General features: G+C 37.4%; 1 long non-coding RNA gene across 4 annotated transcripts in view; it reads right to left on the bottom strand.

The window, feature by feature from the left end:
* The window catches only part of LOC115499420, a 62,133-nt gene that overhangs the window by 29,418 nt on the left and 9,010 nt on the right, over nt 1–23,705 (bottom strand). The gene's annotated exons all lie outside the window — the stretch shown is intronic.

Genomic DNA, 23,705 nt, shown 5'->3' with positions numbered 1-23,705 from the left:
AATTACAGTATGATTAACGAAAGGTCCGCTCTCTGTGTAGGGGAGCTAACTGTGGGCTGAAATTGGGCCTCCATCATATTATTTTTGTGTTCTCATATTTCTTAAATCGCTAGTGATCTCTGTAGACATGTTGAGAGAATACTGGAAGGTTGGTGAGTAATTGGTATTGGTGCAGCATCAGTCACCCCTCTGTTTTCAAGGAAATTTGGTAGACACTTACAGTCTAAGGTCCCCTAGAGCAAAAATCACCAGTTTTTTCTTGTTTGTAACTAAGTTGCGACATACCTAATTTGTAACATTGATCTCATGAGTCTTAATATTAGTTATTCCATGTGAAGAAATTTTTAAGTTTAAAGCATTTTGTGTGGCATTTGTTAGAGTAAAAATCAGAAACAACTTGAATACACAGTAGGAGATTCAGTAAATTGGTATTTTCCTACAGTGGTGGTATATGCACTCACAAAAATAGAATATAAAATTACATGAAAAAATGTCATAATAGAGGGCGCAGGAAGATGGCGGCGTAGGAGGACGCTGGGCTCACCGCGCGTCCTGCTGATCACTTAGATTCCACCTACACCTGCCTAAATAACCCAGAAAACCGCCAGAGGATTAGCAGAACGGAGTCACCGGACCCAAGTGCAGACGAGAGGCCCACGGAAGAGGGTAGGAAGGGCGGCGAGGCGGTGCGCGCTCCACGGACTGGCGGGAGGGAGCCGGGGCGGAGGGGCGGCTCGCCAGCCAAGCAGAGCCCCCGAGTCCGGCTTGCAAAAGCGGAGGGGCCTGACGGACTGTGTTCCGACAGCAAGCGCGACTTAGCGTCTGGGAGGTCATAAGTTAACAGCTCTGCTCGGAAAGCGGGAAGGCTGGAGGACAAAGGGAGGGCGAGCTGCGGAGCCCCCAGACGACAGAGCTCAGTTTGGCGGGGAACAAAGGCGCTCGCCAGCGCCATCTCCCCCGCCCATCCCCCAGCCAAAATCCCAAAGGGAACCGGTTCCGGCCAGGGAAATTGCTCGCTCCGCGCAAACACCCAACTCTGTGCTTCTGCGGAGCCAAACCTCCGGCAGCGGATCTGACTCCCTCCGGCTGCCACAGGGCCCCTCCTGAAGTGGATCACCTAAGGAGAAGCGAGCTAAGCCTGCCCCCCCTCCCGCCGTGCACCTTGCCTTCCCACCCCAGCTAATACGCCAGATCCCCAGCATCACAAGCCTGGCAGTGTGCAAGTAGCCCAGACGGGCCACGCCACCCCACAGTGAATCCCGCCCCTAGGAGAGGGGAAGAGAAGGCACACACCAGTCTGACTGTGGCCCCAGCGGTGGGCTGGGGGCAGACATCAGGACTGACTGCGGCCCCGCCCACCAACTCCAGTTATACACCACAGCACAGAGGAAGTGCCCTGCAGGTCCTCACCACACCAGGGACTATCCAAAATGACCAAGCGGAAGAATTCCCCTCAGAAGAATCTCCAGGAAATAACAACAGCTAATGAGCTGATCAAAAAGGATTTAAATAATATAACAGAAAGTGAATTTAGAATAATAGTCATAAAATTAATCGCTGGGCTGGAAAACAGTATACAGGACAGCAGAGAATCTCTTGCTACAGAGATCAAGGGACTAAGGAACAGTCACGAGGAGCTGAAAAACGCTTTAAAGGAAATGCAAAACAAAATGCAAACCACCACAGCTCGGATGGAAGAGGCAGAGGAGAGAATAGGTGAACTAGAAGATAAAGTTATGGAAAAAGAGGAAGCTGAGAAAAAGAGAGATAAAAAAATCCAGGAGTATGAGGGGAAAATTAGAGAACTAAGTGATACACTAAAAAGAAATAATATACGCATAATTGGTATTCCAGAGGAGGAAGAGAGAGGGAAAGGTGCTGAAGGGGTACTTGAAGAAATAATAGCTGAGAACTTCCCTGAACTGGGGAAGGAAAAAGGCATTGAAATCCAAGAGGCACAGAGAACTCCCTTCAGACGTAACTTGAATCGATCTTCTGCACAACATATCATAGTGAAACTGGCAAAATACAAGGATAAAGAGAAAATTCTGAAAGCAGCAAGGGGTAAACGTGCCCTCACATATAAAGGGAGACCTATAAGACTCGTGACTGATCTCTCTTTTGAAACTTGGCAGGCCAGAAAGAATTGGCACGAGATTTTCAGGGTGCTAGACAGCAAAAATATGCAGCCGAGAATCCTTTATCCAGCAAGTCTGTCATTTAGAATAGAAGGAGAGATAAAGGTCTTCCCAAACAAACAAAAACTGAAGGAATTTGTCACCACTAAACCAGCCCTACAAGAGATCCTAAGGGGGACCCTGTGAGACAAAGTACCAGAGACATCACTACAAGCATAAAACATACAGACATCACAATGACTCTAAACCCGTATCTTTCTATAATAACACTGAATGTAAACGGATTAAATGCGCCAACCAAAAGACACAGGGTATCAGAATGGATAAAAAAACAAGACCCATCTATTTGCTGTCTACAAGAGACTCATTTTAGACCTGAGGACACCTTTAGATTCAGAGTGAGGGGATGGAGAACTATTTATCATGCTACTGGAAGCCAAAAGAAAGCTGGAGTAGCCATACTTATATCAGACAAACTAGACTTTAAATTAAAGGCTGTAACAAGAGATGAAGAAGGACATTATATAATAGTTACAGGGTCTATCCATCAGGAAGAGCTAACAATTATAAATGTCTATGCGCCGAATACCGGAGCCCCCAAGTATATAAAACAATTACTCATAAACAGAAGCAACCTTATTGATAAGAATGTGGTAATTGCAGGGGACTTTAACACCCCACTTACAGAAATGGATAGATCATCTAGACACACTGTCAATAAAGAAACAAGGGCCCTGAATGAGACATTGGATCAGATGGACTTGACAGATATATTTAGAACTCTGCATCCCAAAGCAACAGAATATACTTTCTTCTCGAGTGCACATGGAACATTCTCCAAGATAGATCATATACTGGGTCACAAAACAGCCCTTCATAAGTTTACAAGAATTGAAATTATACCATGCATACTTTCAGACCACAATGCTATGAAGCTTGAAATCAACCACAGGAAAAAGTCTGGAAAACCTCCAAAAGTGTGGAGGTTAAAGAACACCCTACTAATGAATGAGTGGGTCAACCAGGCAATTAGAGAAGAAATCAAAAAATATATGGAAACAAACGAAAATGAAAATACAACAATCCAAACGCTTTGGGACGCAGCGAAGGCAGTCCTGAGAGGAAAATACATTGCAATCCAGGCCTATCTCAAGAAACAAGAAAAATCCCAAATACAAAATCTAACAGCACACCTAAAGGAAATAGAAGCAGAACAGCAAAGGCAGCCTAAACCCAGCAGAAGAAGAGAAATAATAAAGATCAGAGCAGAAATAAACAATATAGAATCTAAAAAAAACTGTAGAGCAGATCAACGAAACCAAGAGTTGGTTTTTTGAAAAAATAAACAAAATTGACAAACCTCTAGCCAGGCTTCTCAAAAAGAAAAGGGAGATGACCCAAATAGATAAAATCATGAATGAAAATGGAATTATTACAACCAATCCCTCAGAGATACAAACAATTATCAGGGAATACTATGAAAAATTATATGCCAACAAATTGAACAACCTGGAAGAAATGGACACATTCCTGAACACCCACACTCTTCCAAAACTCAATCAGGAGGAAATAGAAAGCTTGAACAGACCCATAACCAGCGAAGAAATTGAATCGGTTATCAAAAATCTCCCAACAAATAAGAGTCCAGGACCAGATGGCTTCCCAGGGGAGTTCTACCAGACATTTAAAGCAGAGATAATACCTATCCTTCTCAAGCTATTCCAAGAAATAGAAAGGGAAGGAAAACTTCCAGACTCATTCTATGAAGCCAGTATTACTTTGATTCCTAAACCAGACAGAGACCCAGTAAAAAAAGAGAACTACAGGCCAATATCCCTGATGAATATGGATGCAAAAATTCTCAATAAGATACTAGCAAATCGAATTCAACAGCATATAAAAAGAATTATTCACCATGATCAAGTGGGATTCATTCCTGGGATGCAGGGCTGGTTCAACATTCGCAAATCAATCAACGTGATCCATCACATTAACAAAAAAAAAGAGAAGAACCATATGATCCTGTCAATTGATGCAGAAAAGGCCTTTGACAAAATCCAGCACCCTTTCTTAATAAAAACCCTTGAGAAAGTCGGGATAGAAGGAACATACTTAAAGATCATAAAAGCCATTTATGAAAAGCCCACAGCTAACATCATCCTCAACGGGGAAAAACTGAGAGCTTTTTCCCTGAGATCAGGAACACGACAGGGATGCCCACTCTCACCGCTGTTGTTTAACATAGTGCTGGAAGTTCTAGCATCAGCAATCAGACAACAAAAGGAAATCAAAGGCATCAAAATTGGCAAAGATGAAGTCAAGCTTTCGCTTTTTGCAGATGACATGATATTATACATGGAAAATCCGATAGACTCCACCAAAAGTCTGCTAGAACTGATACATGAATTCAGCAAAGTTGCAGGATACAAAATCAATGTCCAGAAATCAGTTGCATTCTTATACACTAACAATGAAGCAACAGAAAGACAAATAAAGAAAATGATCCCATTCACAATTGCACCAAGAAGCATAAAATACCTAGGAATAAATCTAACCAAAGATGTAAAGGATCTGTATGCTGAAAACTATAGAAAGCTTATGATGGTAATTGAAGAAGACTTAAAGAAATGGAAAGACATTCCCTGCTCATGGATTGGAAAAATAAATATTGTCAAAATGTCAATACTACCCAAAGCTATCTACACATTCAATGCAATCCCAATCAAAATTGCACCAGCATTCTTCTCGAAACTAGAACAAGCAATCCTAAAATTCATATGGAACCACAAAAGGCCCCGAATAGCCAAAGGAATTTTGAAGAAGAAGACCAAAGCAGGAGGCATCACAATCCCAGACTTTAGCCTCTACTACAAAGCTGTCATCATCAAGACAGCATGGTATTGGCACAAAAACAGACACACAGACCAATGGAATAGAATAGAAACCCCAGAACTAGACCCACAAACGTACGGCCAACTCATCTTTGACAAAGCAGGAAAGAACATCCAATGGAAAAAAGACAGCCTCTTTAACAAATGGTGCTGGGAGAACTGGACAGCAACATGCAGAAGGTTGAAACTAGACCACTTTCTCACACCATTTACAAAAATAAACTCAAAATGGATAAAGGACCTAAATGTGAGACAAGAAACCATCAAAACCTTAGAGGAGAAAGCAGGAAAAGATCTCTCTGACCTCAGCCGTAGCAATCTCTTACTCGACACATCCCCAAAGGCAAGGGAATTAAAAGCAAAAGTGAATTACTGGGACCTTATGAAGATAAAAAGCTTCTGCACAGCAAAGGAAACAACCAACAAAACTAAAAGGCAACCAACGGAATGGGAAAAGATATTTGCAAATGACATATCGGACAAAGGGCTAGTATCTAAAATCTATAAAGAGCTCACCAAACTCCACACCCGAAAAACAAATAACCCAGTGAAGAAATGCGCAGAAAACATGAATAGACACTTCTCTAAAGAAGACATCCAGATGGCCAACAGGCACATGAAAAGATGTTCAGCGTCGCTCCTTATCAGGGAAATACAAATCAAAACCACACTCAGGTATCACCTCACGCCAGTCAGAGTGGCCAAAATGAACAAATCAGGAGACTATAGATGCTGGAGAGGATGTGGAGAAACGGGAACCCTCTTGCACTGTTGGTGGGAATGCAAATTGGTGCAGCCGCTCTGGAAAGCAGTGTGGAGGTTCCTCAGAAAATTAAAAATAGACCTACCCTATGACCCAGCAATAGCAATGCTAGGAATTTATCCAAGGGATACAGGAGTACTGATGCATAGGGGCACTTGTACCCCAATGTTCATAGCAGCACTCTCAACAATAGCCAAATTATGGAAAGAGCCTAAATGTCCATCAACTGATGAATGGATAAAGAAATGGTGGTATATATACACAATGGAGTACTATGTGGCAATGAGAAAAAATGAAATATGGCCCTTTGTAGCAACGTGGATGGAACTGGAGAGTGTAATGCTAAGTGAAATAAGCCATACAGAGAAAGACAGATACCATATGGTTTCACTCTTATGTGGATCCTGAGAAACTTAACAGGAACCCAGGGGGGAGGGGAAGGAAAAAAAAAAAAAAAGAGGTTAGAGTGGGAGAGAGCCAAAGCATAAGAGACTGTTAAAAACTGAGAACAAACTGAGGGTTGATGGGGGGTGGGAGGGAGGGGAGGGTGGGTGATGGGTATTGAGGAGGGCACCTTTTGGGATGAGCACTGGGTGTTGTATGGAAACCAATTTGTCAATAAATTTCATAAAAAAAAAAAAAAAAAAAAGAAAAAATGTCATAATAAATTAATTTTTAAAAGGATGTTATAGAGGAAAAACAGGAAATTATAGAGAAGTTTAAGATTCTGATTTTATTTTAAACATTGAAGTTAATTACCATTTCCAACAATGGCAGGACAAACACTCCTACTGAACACAAATTAAAATGTTGGAAAAAATACTAAAAATTTTTTTCAAAGCAGGATAAAGAAATCTACATCATACTGAAACTGCAGAACACCAATAGAAAGATAATATCTTACAAGTAATTGAAGACAAAGACATTAAGTCAATAGCTAACTTCTTGTTAGAGTCAGAAGGTATGGGAATGATAAATTTAATGTGCTGGAATTATGTAACTGCCATTATAGAATTCTGCATACAGAAAATGTTCTTTGAGGAATGAAGGTAAAAGAAACATATATACTGAAATCATATGCACATATATGATTTTCATTCATGTAAAATTTTTAAAATAGTCAAGTCTACAAAGAAAGCAAGAAAATTATGATTATAAAGGTCATGATTATTATAAAGCTCAACCAGGTGCATCTGGTTGGGAAAGAACAGAACCATGATCAAGGATGGGATCAAGATAGGGAACTTCTGGACTTCTGGCAGGATTCTGTGTCTTGAATTGGGCCATGTGGACATGTCTTATATATTTTATGTACTTTTCTCCATGTTCTATTCACAATAAAAGAAAAATACCTTTTAGAGGACAAAGTTATTTTTAAATAAAGTTTACTATTTGTGGAATACATAGTCTATGAAATATTCCTACCAAATTGACCTGTAAATTCAACATAATCTATCAACTTTTCAATTAGTTTTTTCAGTGAAATTGATAAACCACTTGAAAATTTATATGAAAATGAATAGGATTTAAAGTAACCAAAACAATCTTGAAAAGCTGGCTTACTCTCAAGCTGTAGTAATCAAGACTATTGTTTTGGCATAAGACTAGACAAATCTTTGGAACAAAATAGAGCCTGGAAACAGACCTACACACGTAGAGTCCATTAATTTTTGACTGAGGCCATCAGGGTCATTTCAATGGGGAAATCTAATAAATAGTGCGGGAATAATAAAATAATCATATGAAAAAAATAAGCCTCAACCCTTAGCTCAAAAAATATACGAAAATTAATTAAAAATGATCACAGAACATAAAACTAAGAACACATAAAAGCACTAGAAAACAGGAGAATATTTTTGCATCCTTGAGGTAGACTGACTGTATTGGACAGGACACAAAAAAGCCCTAATAATAAGGACACGATCAGTAGAAATTTTAAATTTAGAAGGCCATGCAAATTTATAGGAATGTGTGTGTGCTCAGGAAAGACCTGAGAAGGTCATAGCTTTCACCTCTCACTCCACAAGCAGGAAGTGAAGGCTAAGACAGTTATAAACTGCCTGTCGCAACATGCACTCAGGACCCTTCAGCAAGAAGTAGAGATTTGATTCAAGGGACTCTGTCCAATCATCAGCTGACCACTGGGTGACTGAGTAGAGACTTCAGTGGCTACACGCTATAAAGAATATGGGCTTTACAAAAGTAGTTCAGAAAAGTCACTAAACAACAACAATTAGTGACAATAAACCATGAGGATGAAGGAGAATCTGATACCCAGATCTGGCACATTATATTATTCAAAGTGTCTGATTTGTAACAATAATATAATACATAGAAAGAAACTATGGCTGATACCCAAGGGAAAAAAGCAATCAATAGAAATTGCCCTTGAGAAAAAAAAGACATTAGACTTAAATCTTTAAACAAGCTATTTTAAATATGTTCAAAGAACTAAAATAACCATGTTTAAAGAACTAAAGCAAAATGAGAACCATGCCTCACCAAATAGTGATGGGTATTTTAAAGGGAATGAAAGTGCTCAAACTCAGCCAAATAGACCCTAGCTGACATACCTCTGGGAAGACAGATACATAAGTGGAATGAAACAGAGATTCTGCAAAGTTGGATAGTTAATTGTAGTTTTTGTACCAAAAAAACCACAGGGGTCACCAACAGATTCGAATAAGATGAAAGGATGAGTGAAAACATGTCAACTGACAACGTATTCAGTCTGAGAAACAAAAAGAAAAAGAATAAAAGTACATAGAGCCTAAGGGACCTGTGGGGCACCATCAAAGTGACCAATGTATGTATTGTAGATGTCCTCAAAGGGAAAAAAGTAAGGAGAAGAAAATATTTGAAGAGCACAAATCTACAAATCCAAAAATGTCAATGAACTGTAGGCGGAACATATTCAAAAAGACCCACATTGAAGATACATTATAACCAAACTGTCAAAAGCCTGTGGACAAACAGCAAATCTTGAAAGCAGCATGAGAGGAGACTTATCATGTATAGAGGGTCCTCAGTAAGATCAACATGTGATTTCTCATCAGAAACCATGGAAGCTTCTAGAGGGCACTAGCGGATATCTTCAAAGTGCTCAGGAGAAAAACTCAACCAAGAATCTTATATCTGGTAAAATGAACCTTCAAAAATAAAAGAAATTAAGACAGTCCCAGATAAAAACAGAGTTTATCACTAGCAGAACTGCCGTAGGAAGAAATGTGCAAGCGAGGCCTCCAGGCTGAAATGAAAAGACACTACAACTTTCCACATGAAAAAATTAAAAGTGCCAGTGAAAGTAACTACATAGTATGTATGTACACAGTATGTAACTATATACATACCCTTTGTAACTCTTTTCCCCTCTAACTTAAAAGGTAACTGTATTGCAATAATTATAAATTTATTTTCTTGGATCTACAATGTATTAAGAAATAGGCCATGACGAAATAGAAAAAGGGTGGAGAACAGAGCTATGCAGCGTACCAGTTTTTGTATACTACTGAAACTAAGTTGGCGTCAGTACAACCTAGACTGATCTAAATTAAGATGCTAATCCTATTCCTGGGGTGGTCACTAAGAAAATAAGTCAAAAATATGCATAATAGAAGCAAGGGAGTTAAAATGGTGCACTGAAAAATATATAACAAAGAAGGCAACTGTGGAATAACTAAGGAGCAAAATAAGAGACATGGAGAAAACAAAGTGACAGACATAAATCCTACCTTGTCAGTAATTATACGAAAAGTAAATGGATTAAACTCAAAGTAATAGGCAGAAATTGGAAGAATGGATTATAAAAACATGATTTCAGGAGAATGAGGAGACAAGCCATATTCTGGGAGATAATATTTACCAAAGATATAGCTAATAAAAAACTGTTATCCAAAATATACAAAGAACTCTTAAAACTCTAAAATAAGAAAATGAACAACCTGATTAAAACTTGGCTGAAGACCTTAGCAGATACCTCACCAAAGAAGATATGCAAATAAAAAATAAGCATATGGCAAAGCTCCACTCCACGTGTCATTAGGGAAATGCAAATTAAAACACTGAGATACGACTACATACCTATTTAAAAGGCTAAAATCCAAAACACACCACCAAATGCCGGCAATGATGTGCAGCGTTGTTCACAGGAATGCAAAATGGTACAGCCACTTGAAAAGACAGTTTGGCAATTTCTTATAAAACTAAACATAATCTTACCATACAATCCAACAATTAAGCTCCTTGGTATTTGCCCAAAGGAATAAAAATCTTACGATACACACAAAAATCTGCACACAGATTTTTATAGCAGCCCTATGCATAAGTGCCAAAACTTAGAAGCTGTCAAAATGTCTTTCAGTAAGAGACTGGCTAAATAAACTGTGGCCTGTCCAGATAATGAAATATTAACACTAAAAAGGAATGAGCTATCAAGCCATGGAAAGGCATGGAGGAAATTTAAATGCACATTACTAAGCAAAAGAAGCCAGTAAAAACCATGGACTTTGGATGATAATGACGTGTTAAGGTAGGTTCATCAACTGTAACAAATGTACCACTGTGTTGGGGGGTGTTGATAATGGAGAAGGCTATGTAAGTGTGGAAGCAGGGAGTAGATGAGAAATCGGTTTGTCTTCCAATCAGTTTTGCTGTAAACCTAAAACTACCCCCACAGTGAAGTCTATTAAAATAAATAGAGGCACCTGGATGGCTCAGGAGGTTGAGTGTCCCATCCTGACTCTTGATTTCATCTCAGGTCATAATCTCATGGTTCATGGGTTTGAGCCCCGCATTGGGCTCCATGCTAACAATGCAGAGTCTGCTTGAGATTCTCTCTTCCTCTCTCTCTGCCCCTCCCCAGCAGTCTCTCTCCCCATGTCTGTCTCAAAATAAATAATTTTTTAAAATTATTAAAAACAAAGAGAGAAAGACCTAGTCCATAGTTTATATGTGTTCCTAAGAATAAATACTCAGGAATACACTTAAGAAAATAAGTGCAAAATACATACTCTGAAAACTATAAAACAATGCTGAAAGAAATGAAAGAAATATAAATAAATGGAAAAGCATCATATGTTGTTCATGGATTGGAAAACTTAACTTTGTTAAGATGGCAATACTCTCCAAACTCATCTACAGATTCAACATAATCCCTATCAGAATCCTACCTGACTTTTAAGAAATTAAGCTGATAAAGAAAATTTATATGGAATTGTAAGGGACCAAAAATAGCCAATACAATCCTTAAAAAAGAAGTTCAAAGCAGGAGGACTTACAGTTTCAATTTCAAAAACAACTACAAAGCTCTATAGTAATCAAAACAGTGTGGTACTGGCATGAAGATTGTCATGTAAGTCAACTGAATTGTGTTGAGAGTCACACACACACACACACACACACACACACACACCCCAACCATGCACAAATGGTCAGTTGTTTTCTGACAAGGGTGCCAAGACCACTCAATGGGAAAAAAATACTCTTTTTTTCTTTCCTTCTTTCCTTCCTCCCTCCCTCCCTCCCTTCCTTCCTTCCTTCCTTCCTTCCTTTCTTCTCTCCCTCCCTGTCCCCCCTCCCTCCCCTCTTCCTTTCCTTTCTCCTTTCCTCCCTTCCTCCCTTCCTCTCTTCCTTCCTTCCTTCCTTCCTTTCTTCTCTCCCTCCCTGTCCCCCCTCCCTCCCCTCTTCCTTCCTTTCCTTCCTCCTTTTCTCCCTTCCTCCCTTCCTCCCTTCCTCCCTTCCTCCCTTCCTTCCTTCCTTCCTTCCCTTTCTTCTCTCCCTCCCTGTCCCCCCTCCCTCCCCTCTTCCTTCCTTCCTTCCTTCCTTCCTTCCTTCCTTCCTTCCTTCAGAGCACAAGCAGGGGAGGGGCAGAGAGAAGGAGAGACAGAATCCCAAGCAGCTTCACACAATCAGCACAGAGCCCAATGCAGGGCTTCAACTCATGAACTGTGAGATCATGACCTGGGCCGAGATGAAGAGTCAGATGCCACCCAGACACCCTAAAAATACTCTTTATAACAAAAGATTTTTCAAACAACATGCATCCAAACAACATGCATCCAAAACAATTAATTTGGATTTCTACCTCACACCACGTATAAAAATTAACTCAAAAAAGATTAAAAGACATACATGTAGAGCTAAAACTATAAAACTCTCAGAAGAAAACATAGGTGTAAATCTTTGTGGCCTTTATTGGGCAATGTTTTTGTTGTTACGACATCAAAAGCACAAGTAACAAAAGAAAAAACAGATAAATTGGACTTCTTCTAAATTAAAAACTTTTGTACTTAAAAGGACACTGTCAAGAAAGTGAAAAGAAAACCCACAGAGTAGGAGGAAATATTTAAAACTCATATATCTTCTAAGAGATTAGTCTCCAGAATATATTAAAAACCCTTCGAAGTCAACCATGAAAAGCAAACGACCCATTAACTTGTAGGCAAAGGAGTTACCTTCTATCTTTCTACATAGAAGATACACAAATGTCCAATAAATGTTAGGAAATTAGGAAATGCGTATCAGAGCCACACTGAGATACAACTTCACGTTCATATGGGTGGCTATCAATAATGTAAAAATAAGTGTTGGCGAGGGGCACCTGGGTGGCTCAGTCGGTTGAGCGTCCAACTCCGGCTCGGGTCATGATCTCGCGACTTGGGGGTTTCGGCCCCTCGTCGGGCTCTGTGCTGACAGCTCAGAGCCTGGATGGAGCCTGCTTCAGATTCTGTGTCTCCCTCTCTCTCTGCCCCATCCCCACTCATGCTCACACTCTGTCTCTGTCAAAAATAAATAAACTAAAAAAAAAAAAAAAAAAGTGTTAGCGAGTATGTGGAATTGTGAGAAACTTTCATTTTCTATTTTATCTTTCTTATGATGTTAATGGTTTTAAAGAATGTGTAGTTAGATACCTCTTACCATACTGATACGATATGCCACCTGAAAAAGCACATTGGGTTATTTGTCCAAATAATAGATTCAGATGGCCATCATGTATCCAAATTAGGTATCAGGGAGAAAGTTGAACCTTCGGCTCAAACAAGGGGAAAACATTACAAAGTGGATTTATAACTAAATGGGAATAAATACACTTTGGGATTTATTGGGTTGCTTGAGTCTGTAGCAAAGTAGATTAAGGAGTATAAGTAAATATATATCAAAACTGAAAGAAGGGACCAGAAGGGAAAAAATCTAAAAGTGTTGAGACCACTTTTCCAGCTCGTTTACTGGCCTAACCTTGAGCAATGTCATAATCTCCAATGACCACGACAGTATGTGGTTAGAGTAAATGTGTAAAAGTGGCTGGATATAAAACTACATGCCAAGCTCCTTGTATTTTTACTTGGTTGCACTGTCTTTTAAAACATCATGGACAGTTAATAAAACTGTCCCCCTGGCCTCATATACACAGCCTACAGCTGCCAATTTGTAACCTCTGTTCAAGAGTATGATTACTTCATTGGGAAGCAAACCATTCAAAGGCTAACAATGGAAGCCAACATAATTTGGCTTATTATTTTAGTAAACATTGGACAGACAGAGGTAGGTGTGATTACGTTGTAAAGTGGAATTGTTAACATCATGTCAAATTTAAGAATATGTCATCTTTACTGAACAGAAGTTTTAACTGGAAACATTAATAAAACCAAAAATATTTTAAATGTGGCTTCTGGATCTGTTCATTTCAATCATAATGCTTTAATTTGAACCATGTTGAACACAGCAGTACACTGGAAGATTGTGAGAATATTGTTACTGAATCTAGAATTCTGTTTTTTAAATTAAATCAATGGCAAAATATGTAAATGTCAAATTTATCTAATTATAGAAGCAATATTTAAGTTTGGAAAACAGAAAAAAAATTTACTTGAGTTGCCACAATCCTAATAATTGTTTGAATATACATTTTATATATAATAATAATAACAAAATGTTGGATCCTACTTTTTAGAAAATTTAACATTACATCACACTAATTTGTCCATATAATCAGCATAAAGAATAGAAAATGGTGAATCTCAAAGGTAGGATTTTGAAAACTTGGAAACCAATCAGAGGAGTTTTAAAATATTTTTTAAAACCTTAATAAAAGTTTACAAAATCAGCAAAATGAACATTTAATTTGAAAAATTGATTAGAATGTTTTTAACATTCTAAAAATTCCATTTGCCAACACATTTGGTAACACGACAAAATGACCAAAAAGTTAATACTCTTCTGTCATCAAAGTTGATACTTAAAATTTTTTTCCAGGGAATGAACTTCTTACATTTCATTTGGCACAGATTCTAAGTTCAGTAAATATTTGAAGAGATCAATGTTTTACTTTTTCTTCCACTGGCCACCCTTCAAAATGATAAAGATGGCTTTCACAGGTGGTACATGATGGTCCCCATAAACACAGGTACAACTTTTTCACCTCAAGCTTTTGTTTATGCTTTATTCCTTGAGGAGAAATCTCTAGGGCCAATATTAGACTATTAGTTGTTTATTCCATGTGTTGGCTTATAATTCCACAGATGGGAATTGGTTCTAAGCTAAGCTGCACTCACACAGCCTCACCCCATTGAAGAATCTACCCCATGCAGATTACTGTAAGAGTCTCACTCAGAAAAATGGCCCCTTCACAGATGGTTAAATTCTTCCAACAGGATAAAACACGGTTGCTTTTTAACTGGTTTTGAATGAGTCTCCCATTTTGGGATGAGCTGAATGTAGGAGATAAAAGAAAGACAAGCATTCTTTGATGTGCAGACAGCACAACTATGATTTTATCTCAAACTAACAATAACTTTAAAAACAACTGACCCTGCTCCCTAATTGCTGCCACTACAGAAGTACTGGAGATGAATTATTCTGGAACGAAGTTAATAATTATAGAATTCTTTCCCAAAGCTTAAACACGTTTAAAATAATAAACTCTTACAAGCGAACTCATTCGGTTACCGAGAGGTACGTTATACATATGCTTCATCTTGAATAGTGCATCCAGAATAACATAGCTTAAAGCTAGGTGTTCTCTTTGTAATTTTTAAAGGAGCAATGATTTGTTTGTTTCATGACTAAAGCAAGCATCTGGTTTTATTGCCTTAAAAATATTCAAACTAAAAATACTATAGCCATGATTTAATAAGCAACAACTCTTGGCACCAAAGCTCACCCTTTAATCTCTGTTAAAGGGGATCCAAAGCTCTTTGTAAAGAAAAAAATTGAATCTTCCTCCAAGAACTCTCCCTTGCTCATTTCTGTCAGAGGGGCCATTTTATTCAGGGCACCAGATCTTCTGTAGGTCCCTCATTTCCATGAGAGAATATAGGTCTGACCCCAGTTAAACTAGTTGGTAAGGCAGATGTGTTTATTTGGCTGGCCACACAAAATAACCAGAACATGGGTACTCATTACAGAATGCAAATTCACTGTAAAATCTCAGGTGAGAAACACAGTGGTGATGGGGAATTTCCGAAGGATACAAAGATCCATGCATTCTTACCCTAGGATCAAGCTAGAAGAGAATCAGAAAGCCAGGTATTCCTAGAGGAAGTGAGTAGAGAAAGAGCACATACTCTGAAGTCTGAACTTGATTTTATCACTTACTAGCCATGTAATCTCTTGCTGTCCTATCCAATGTATCAGTTCCTGTTTTGCATTTTTTCTATCCTATCATAGTCTTTGTATCCTGATAAGCAGCCTTCAGTTCACTGAGATAAACTGGGCGGGGGTGGGGGGGGGTGGACAGTTATTTCTACAGAAAACCAAACAGATAAATAATTGATAATACATAATATAGAAAGGAAGTCTAATGTATCTTAGGTACTTATAGATGGTTTAATATTTTACATTATATTAACATATCACATCAGTAGCCCAACTAAGGAAGAAAATAATGCCTAGATTATTTCAGTTGATTCTGAAAAGGCATAAAATAAAGTGAAGACTATCCAACAACAAACAGAAACAGACTCATAAATACAGAGGACCAACTGGTTGCCAGAGGGGAAGGGGTTAAGAGGATGAGCAAAATAGGTGAAAAAGATTAAAAAGTACAAACTTCCACTTATAAAATAAGTCACAGAGATGAAAAGTGCAGGTGGGGAATACAGGCAACATCGTAATGGCATTGTACGGTGACAGGTGATAATTACGTTTAATTGAGGTGAACGTTACTTAATATATGGAACTACTTAATCACTATGTTGTACATCTGACACTAATATAGCATCGTATGTCAACTATATTTAAGTACAAAATTTTTAAAAATAAAAAGCAACTGAACCTTATTAAAACCTGATAAATTTAGAGGATATTTGCCCCCTCAATCTTTCAGATTCTGTATACTCCATATGTGCTCCTTATAGTTCTATTTTTCAGGCAGGCATTACTTTAACATTTGAGGATTACTGGGCCACTTTTCCTAATTCATATTTTCATGGCCATGAATTCATTTGCTTTAGAGAAAAACAAGATATAATCTATATGTATACAGTATGACTTCTAGTGAAAAGTAATTCAGTGAACTTGTATGTCATGTTGGTTTATATAAAACTAAATAATGGTTGTGACTATTTGTTATTACCAAAAACAACAACAAACAAACAAAATCCCTGATTGCTTTAAAAAGCTCTTAATAACCCAGGACTAAAGGCCAATACCTTAATAAAAAAAAAAAAAACAAAACTCTCTGAAACCAATAGCCACATAATTCCTCACAGAAACATATTCATTAAAATTGGAAATAAAATAAGGTATATAACTTTCACATTATTTAACATTGGGTTAGAACTCTGGTCAATGCAAATAATAAATGGCACAGAAATGAGATCTACATTTTGGAAAAGAGGAAACATAATTATCATTACTTATGGATGATATTATATACTAGAAAAGCCATGAACATAAAATGAAATTTCTAGAATTGATTCAAGCTCAATAAGATGCTAGACATAAATATGCAATTGGTCCTTTGTTATTAGGAGACAGCATAAATTTGCTTGTTCTTAATACAGCAGCAGTAATCAGTTACAAAACATAATAGAATTCAATGGGGAAAGACTCTATTCACAATGTATTCTGATCTCCAAAGAAATGCAGAGGACCTATATGAAGAAAACCACAAAAATGCTGAGAGATATCAAAAGAGAGATTTCATGTTCTTCGATGGAAAGAACAAATTTTGTAAATTTGTGAATCATATTTTATATGTGTTACTCAATGCCAATTAAAGTCACAGTTTTCTTTAGAAAATGATTACAAAGTTTGGAAAAATAACGAAGTGACTATAACAGACTTACATAAAATTATAATAATTTAAGACATATATAGAGTACAAGCATAAGGGTAGACAGACACATGTACAAAACAGGCTTTACTACATTCAAGAATGAATATGTGATCAATGGGGCACTGCAAACCCACAACAGGAAAGTATTATTCAATAAACTGCTTGGGGGTGGGGGGGCGCCTAGGTGGCTCAGTAGGTTAAGCATCAGACTTTGGCTCAGGTCATGATCACACTGTCAGTGAGTTCAAGCCCCAAGTCACGCTCTGTGCTGACAGCTCAGAGCCTGGAGCCTGCTTCTGATTCTGTGTCTGCCTCTCTCCCTGCCCCTCCCCCACTCATACTGTGCTCTCTCGCTCTCTGTCTCTGTCTCTCAAAAATGAATAAACATTAAAAAAAATTTTTAAAAACTTTGCGAAATACTCATTAAATATTTTCGGAAAAAACAATTCAGATACTCATCACACTTTTGGGGTAGGCTAAAAGGATAAAAGCTAAATTATTAAAACCATTTCAACAGATCTTGACAAAAATAGAAGTAAATCTCAAATTTCTTGAGTGGGGAAAACCAGCTTTGAAAGGATTAAATAATTCAGATAAAAATGCCCAGTAGACTCAAAATTTAAGTCTAAAATTAAAACTAAATTCTAACACCTTAAACTAATAGAACACTGTATGTTAACTATACTGGAATTAAAAAAAAACTACATCCTAACATAAACTACGAATTGAAGGCAACATTTGCAGGAATGTCACAGATTTTTTAAAAAATGAATGTTGCAGTTCTTTACACTGTACGTGCAAATTTTCTGTAAGTGTATTTCAAATAAAAAATAGTTATAAATACCCTTGATATATGAAGAATTCTTGCAACATGATAAGAAAAATACTAAGACCCAGGTGACAAGTTGGTCAAGGATATAAACACAGTACAGACACCCGCGAGCATACACACACACTCACAAAAGGAGGGAAAAAAGGTGGTTAAAAGACATGGCAGAAAAATAGTCAGTCTTAATAGCAAAGAAATACCAATTAAAATAAGACTTCAGGGGCGCCTGGGTGGCTCAGTCAGTTGAGCGGCTGACTTCGGCTCAAGTCATGATCTCACAGCTTGAAGGCTTGTGAGTTCGAGCCTCGCGTCAGGCTCTGTGCTAACAGCTTTGAGCCTGGATCCTGCTTGTGATTCTGTGTCTCCCTCTTTCTCTGTCCCTCCCCTGCTCGCGTTCTGTCTCTCTCTCTTTCTGTCTCTCAAAAATAAATAAACATTTAAAAAAAAATTTTTTTAAAGACTTCAATTTACGCTTATCAAATTAGTAAATGTTTTTGGTTTTGTCTTTCATAATAATACCAAATGCTTGCAAGAGTATACTAAAACACGCACTCTTTCTCATGACTGGTGGGCCTATAAATAAGAATAAGTGATTTAGTTGTTTGTATCAAGAGTCTTAACATCCTTGAATACAGTATGCCCACCTTCAGGTATCATGCTAAAGGGAAAATCCTGAAAAACAAACAAAAAAAGGCTTTATGCATAAAGAAGTTCACTGAGCATCATTTATATTAATGAAAATTTGGAAACAACTTACATGTCAAGCTATTCTGGGGGTTACTGGATAAATTATGAAATATTATATAGACATGAAAATGGTATTTACAAAGAAATTTTTAACCCAGATATTTTTATTTTACTTTTTATTCCAATATAGTTAAAATAGCATGTTATATTAGTTTCAGGTGTACAATACAGTGATTCAATAATTTTATTCATTACTCAGTGCTCATCACAATTAAGTGTACTCTTAATCCCCTTCACCTGTTTCACCCATCCCCCACCCACCTCCTCTGGTAACCTATACTGTTCACTATATTTAAAAGTCTGTTTTGTTTATCTCTTTTTTCTTTATTCGTTTGTTTTGTCTCAAATAACACATAAGAGAGATATGTCTTTCTCTGATTTATTTCACTTAGCATTATACTCTCTAGATCCATCTATGTTGTTGCAAATGGCAAAGTTTCATTCTCTTTTATGGCTGAATAATATTTCATTGCATATACATACCACTTCTTCTTTATCCATTCATCTCTCAATGGACACTTGGGCCACTTCTATAATCTGGCTATTGTAAACAATGCTATAATAAACAAAGGGGTGCATATATCTTTCCAAATTAGTGCTTTTGTATTCTTTGGGTAAATACCCAGTAGTGGGATCACTAGGTCATATGGTAATTCTATTTTTAATTTTTTAAGGAACCTCCATACTGTTTTCCACAGTGGCTGCACCAGTTTGTATTCCCATCAATACTGCAAGAGGGTTCCTATTTCTCCACATCTCTGTCAACACTTTTTGTTTCTTGTGTTTCTGATTTTAGCCATTCTGACTGGTGTGAAGTGATATCTCATTATGGTTTTGATTTATATTTTCCTGATGATTAGTGATGTTGAGTATCTTTTTAGGTGTCTGTTGGCCATGTGTTTGTCTTCTGTGGAGAAATGTCTGTTCATGTCTTCAGCCCATTTTTTTAACTGGATTACTTGGTTTTTGGGTGTTGAGTTGTATAACTCTTTATATATTTTGGATCCTAACCCTTTATCAGATATGTCATTTGCAAATATCTTCTCCCATTCAGTAGGCTATCTTAGTTTTGTTGATTGTTTCCTTTGCTGTGCAGAAGCTTTTTATTTTGAATAGTCCCAACAGTTTATTTTTGCTTTTGTTTCCCTAGCCACAGGAGACATATCTAGAAAAATGATGCTATGGCCAATGTTCAGAGAAATTACTGCCTGGGCTCTCTTCTAGCAGTTTTATAGTTTCAGGTCTCACATTTAGGTCCTTCACCCATCTTGAGTTTATTTTCATGTGTGGCATAAGAAAGCAGTCCAATTTTCCCAACACCATTTGTTGAAGACACTGTCATTTTCCCACTGCATATTCTTGCCTCCTTTGTTGAAGATTAATTGACCATATAATCGTGGACTTATCTCTGGGCTCTCTATTCTGTTCCATTGATCTATGTGTCTGTTTTGGTGCCAGAACCACAGGGTTTTGATTACTCTTACTTTGTAGTATATCTTGAAATCTAGGGTTGTGATACCTCTAGTTTTGTTCTTCTTTTTCAAGACTGCTTTGTCTATTCAGGTTCTTTTGTGGTTCCATACAAACTTCAAGATTATTTGTTCTAGTTCTGTGAAAAATTCTGTTGGTTTTGATAGGAATTGCATGAAATCTGTAGATTGCTTTGGGTAGTATGGACATTTTAACAATATTTGTTCTCCCAATTCATAAGCGTGGAATATCTTTTCATCTGTTTGTGTCATTGTCAATTCCTTTCATCAGTGTTTTATAGTTTTCAGAGTAGAGGTCTCTCACTTCCTTGGTTAAGTTCATTCCTAGGTATTTTATTATTTTTGGTGCAATTGCAAATGGGATTGTTTTAATTTCTCCTTCTGCCACTTCATTATTAGAGCATAGAAAGGCAACAGATTTCTGTATATTGACTTTGTATCCTGCGAACTTACTGAATTCACTTATCAGTTCTAGTAGTTTAAAAAGGAATTTTTTAGGGGTGCCTGGGTGGCTCAGTCGGTTAAGCATCTGACTCTTGATTTCAGCTCAGGTCATAATCTCACAGTTGTATGATTGAGCCCCATGTTGGGCTCTGTGGGACTGCTTAAGATTCTCTACCTCTGCCCCTGCCCCACTCACACATGCATGCTCGCTCTCTCTCTCTCTCTCTCAAAAAAAAAAAAAAAAAAAAGATTTTTAATTTTTTTTTTTTCAACGTTTCTTTATTTTTGGGACAGAGAGAGACAGAGCATGAACGGGGGAGGGGCAGAGAGAGAGGGAGACACAGAATCGGAAACAGGCTCCAGGCTCCGAGCCATCAGCCCAGAGCCTGACGCGGGGGCTCGAACTCCCGGACCGCGAGATCGTGACCCGGCTGAAGTCGGACACTTAACCGACTGCGCCACCAGGCGCCCCAAAAGAAGATTTTAAAAATAATGTGATAAAAATGTGCTAAATAAAGAAGGCAAGATATACAATTGTCTATATACTATGGCCACATATTTTAAAAAACGAAAAGGGAAAAAAGCATTTTTAAAAGTACCTGCTAACAGTAGTTGTTTTCAGGGGAGGGTCTGTTAGTTGTTTTTAACACCTCTTTTATATTTGCCCCACTTTCCTCAGGAGAGTGTATTAGTTCATACTTTTATAATATATAATATGACTCAGAAACAAATCACTGCTGTGTCCAGCACAGTGGGGGAATCTGATGGTATGTGCTCCCCATAGATTCCAGGTTTCTGTCTTTAAAAAAGAATTCTATATGAACTTTTAAGCCAATGGTGGCAGTTCTTTCAGTTCCATCTACACCACCAGCCACACAGAAGCCGGGTGTATAGACAAAGGCTGACTGACCACAAATGCTATTGGGAGGCCCTTCGATGCCATATGATATCCAGTGATTAGTTGGGCCTGAAGAGGAAAAAGAATCTTTTAGAAAAATAATACAATTCTACTAAAATTTTTTAACAATAAATTCTTGTCTGCTTTTTAAATTATTTTTTTAAATAGTCCTTAAGTGTTTTATTTATTTTTTAATATATGAAATTTATTGTCAAATTGGTTTCCATACAACACCCAGTGCTCATCCCAACAGGTGCCCCCCCTCGATGGCCCATCACCCCACTCCTCCCCTCCCTCCCACCCCCTGTCAGCCCTCAGTTTGTTCTCAGTTTTTAAGAGTCCTCTTATGCTTTGGCTTTCTCCCACTCTAACCTCTGTTTGCCTCTTTTTTAAGCTACTTTTTTCAAAGCATAACAATAATAAATGCTTGTTATAAAGTTTTTATTTATGCTCTATTTATGATGGGTAAGGTGATTCTCACTACTATAGTTTGATATATATTACTCCAAATTTTTTGAGTGAATATCTTACATTTTAAAAATAACGGGACCGTTTTAGACACGCTGTTTTTTAACCCAAATCTTCAGTGTAACAGTATGTCACAGTTTGCTTTTAAGACACGAGACCCCTCACTGATTTTAATTGTTTACGATATTCCTTTCTTAGTTTACTCTAATTTATTGAAACCAACGCCCTATTGATAGTCCTTTTGTTACCAACTCATTATTATCGACAATTGAATATTATGAGTTTTCGTGCACTTGTGCAGCACAAAAGTGTCTGAAATACTTGACTGTTTTACAATAAACACTCATCATTCTTGAATATTTCTGTGATAAATTCCTAGAAATGGATTTTCTGGGCTAAAGCTTCTTGCTAAGCAAGTCTCTACAAATGTTTATATTCATAACTACTCTACAATGAAAATGCCTGTTTTCTTACATCTCCAACAATGCAGTACATTACCAAGTTTTATTTTGTTTTGGCCAATCTGATAGGTACAAAATATTGTCATTGCTTTCTTTTGCATTTCTTTAATTATTATAGAGGTTGAGCATCTTTTCATAGATCTCTTGGTCATTTCTGGTTAATTCTAGAAACTGGCTATTATTGTGCTCGCTTCGGCAGCACATATACTAGAAACTGGCTATTATTGTTCTATGTCTGTATTTCTTTTTTTTTTTTTGAAGGAATTATGTTGTTTATTTAAAATTCTTTTTCTAGTCAGTTATTTAGCTATGATATTATTCCTGGCAAATCACTGTGCATATCATGAGGTCTTTTTTTTTTTAATATGAAATTTATTGTCACATTGGTTTCCATACAACACCCAGTGCTCATCCCCACAGGTGCCCTCCTCAATGACTATGTCTGTATTTCTACTTGCTTGTCTTTTCTTGTTGATTTGTCAAAGTTCTTGTTATATAAAGGAATATAGCCCTCTATTATGTCATTTGCATAAATTCCTAAGGCTTTCTTTTGACTTTTTATTTTAAGTTTAATGTAGTTATATTTACCAGTATTTTCTAATTCTGGGTTTGTGTCATGCTTAGAAAGTCCTTCTCCATATATTTATGCTTTCTTCAAGTATTTTTATGATTTCATTATTTTACATTTGTATTTTTGAAGCATCTAACATTTATTTTAATGTAAAGTATGAGATGGAGTCCCAGTTTCTTCTTGTCACAAATGGCTAATCAGTTGGCCTGATACCACTCATTAAATAATCCATCTTTTCTGTACTAATTTGAAATGCCACATTTATGATGCAGTAATCAAATATAGTTGGTGTATTTCTGGGATCTATTTACCTTAGCCCCTGAACCAGAATGTGGCAATTTACTTTTGAGTAAATACATTCTTAACAGAAAAACAAAATACTACTGCAGTGGAGTTCAACATCCCTAGACAAAATGGAAAATTCCTCTTTACCAATTCATCTTTCAAGATGAATCTTTGGCAGTAGGGTTAAAATAACTAAACAATTCAAATTTGGCATCATGCCCAAGTTACTGTGAGCTTTACCCACAATTCCTTACCCCCACTTTACGTGTCAAGGAGGGATTAATAATGTTCATCTCTCGATGTCTGGCCAGTGTGTTCAGAGTGACAAAATAACCACAAATTGAAAGTCTTGTGTATAATAAAGGTTTCTGGCATCAATCTAAGCAGTGGAACTTCTCCTCTGAAAGAGGCCCTGAGTATGAATGGATGTTTAGGTTCATATGTA

Source organism: Lynx canadensis, chromosome D4 (assembly GCF_007474595.2).
Source record: "Lynx canadensis isolate LIC74 chromosome D4, mLynCan4.pri.v2, whole genome shotgun sequence".
In the NCBI taxonomy this organism is placed as follows: domain Eukaryota; kingdom Metazoa; phylum Chordata; class Mammalia; order Carnivora; family Felidae; genus Lynx; species Lynx canadensis.
This window is presented reverse-complemented; position numbering and strand designations above follow the sequence as displayed.